Genomic DNA, 1,980 nt, shown 5'->3' with positions numbered 1-1,980 from the left:
GGAGGAGAATATTGAAAGTGCCATGGACTGCCAAAAGAACCAATAGATCTGTTTTGGAAGAAGTGCAGCCAGAGTGCTTCTTAGAGGCCAAGATGACCAAACTTCGTCTCTCATACTTTGGACATATTGTCAGGAGGGAGCAGTCACTGGAGAAGGATATCATGTTTGGTAAGGTGGAGGGTCAGAGGATAAGAGGAAGACCAACAATGAGATGGATTGGCCAAGTGGCAGCATCGATGGACTCAAGCATGGCAACAATAGTGAGGTTGTCCCAGGATCGGGCAGTGTCTTGCTCTGCTGTGCATAATGTCGCTATGAGTCAGGACTGACTCGATGGCACCTAACAACAACAACTTCCCTGATTGTTTGGTAGAACTCATCAGTGAAGCCATCTGGACCTGGACTTCATTTTTTGGGGAATTTTTTGATAACCTGATGAATTTCTTCTTTTGTTATTGGTCTGTTCAAGTTTTCCACTTTACTCTGTATAAGTTTAGATAGGTCATGTTTTTCTTAAAATGTATCCATCTCTTCTAAATTTTCAAATTTGGTGGAGTACAACTCTTCATAGTATTCTGTTATTATCCTTTTGATTTCCTTTGGTTCTGTTTTGATATCGCCCATATGGTTTCTAATGCATGTTATTTGTGTCTTCTCCCTCTTTACTTTTCTTAGGTTTGCCAATGGTTTGGCAATTTTATTAATCCTTTCAAGGAACTAGCTTCTTGTCCTGTTGATTCTTTCTATAATTTTTCTGTTGACTATCTCATTTATTTCTGTTCTAATCTTTATTATTTCTTTTCATTTGGTGACTGTGGATTCCCTCAGTTGGTCTGTTTCTAATTGTTGTAGATGCTGTAATAATGTGTTAATTTTGGTTCTTTCTTCTTTTTGGATGTGTGGTTTTTTTTACAATTAATTGTCCTCTCAGCACTGCTTTTGCTATATCCCAAAGATTTTGGTAATATGTGTTTTCAGTTCTTGTTTGTTTCTAGGAACTTTGTAAGTTCATGTTTACTTTCTTCTACTACCCAGTTGCTTTTCAGCTGGTTGTTATTCAGTTTCCATGTATTCTGCTTTATTTCCTTGGTGTTCTTATTGTTGATTCTAGTTTTATAGCATTGTGGTCTGAAAATATCCTTTTTAGTATTTTGCTGTTTATAAATTTATGTAGGCTTTCTTTGTGATATAACACATGGTCAATTCTGGAGAATGTTCAATGTTCACTGAAAAGAATATGTATTGCGCTGTTAGGTTCACATCCATGAGGTCAAGTTGGTTGATTGTGCTGTTTAATTCCTCTGTATCTTTGTCTAGTTTCTTTCTGGTTGTTTTATCCTTTTCGAAAGTGGCATATTAAAATCTCCCACTATAATTGTAGATTTGTTTATTTCTTTCTTCAATTCTAGTAGGGAACATATTTATTTTGGTTAGATCATCTTGCTCAATTGATCCTTTAATCATGAGATAGTGTCCTTCTTTATCTCTAATGCTCGTTTTTACCTTAAAGTTTATTTTATCAGAGATTAGTATTACCACTCCTGCTTGTTTTTTTTATTACAATTAGCTTGGTATATTTTTTTCCATCCTTTACCTTTTAGTATGTTTTTGTCTGTGCTTGAGGTGTGTTTCTTGCATATTGAAGGGTCTTATTTTCTTTTCCATTCTTCCACTTTCTGTCTCTTCCCTGGTGCATTTCATCCATTGACATTCAACGTAATTATTGATAGATATGAATTAGTTGCTGTCATTTTGTTAATTTTATTGTGGTCCTGTTCATTACTTTGTTCTGCATTTCGTTATGTGCTGAGTTCATGTGCGTGTGCTACTTCTTGTCAGTTTCTTCTTAGTTTTAATATTTCTACTTGGTTCTCCTTTTTCATGGTTAGTTGTGAAGAATTAACTTTCTTTGTGGTTACCCTATAGTCTATTAATTTTGTTCTACTTGGTTCTCCATTTTCATGGTTAGTTGTGAAGAAT

Source organism: Chrysochloris asiatica, unplaced genomic scaffold (genome assembly GCF_000296735.1).
Source record: "Chrysochloris asiatica unplaced genomic scaffold, ChrAsi1.0 scaffold00428, whole genome shotgun sequence".
NCBI lineage: Eukaryota > Metazoa > Chordata > Mammalia > Afrosoricida > Chrysochloridae > Chrysochloris > Chrysochloris asiatica.
This window is presented reverse-complemented; position numbering follows the sequence as displayed.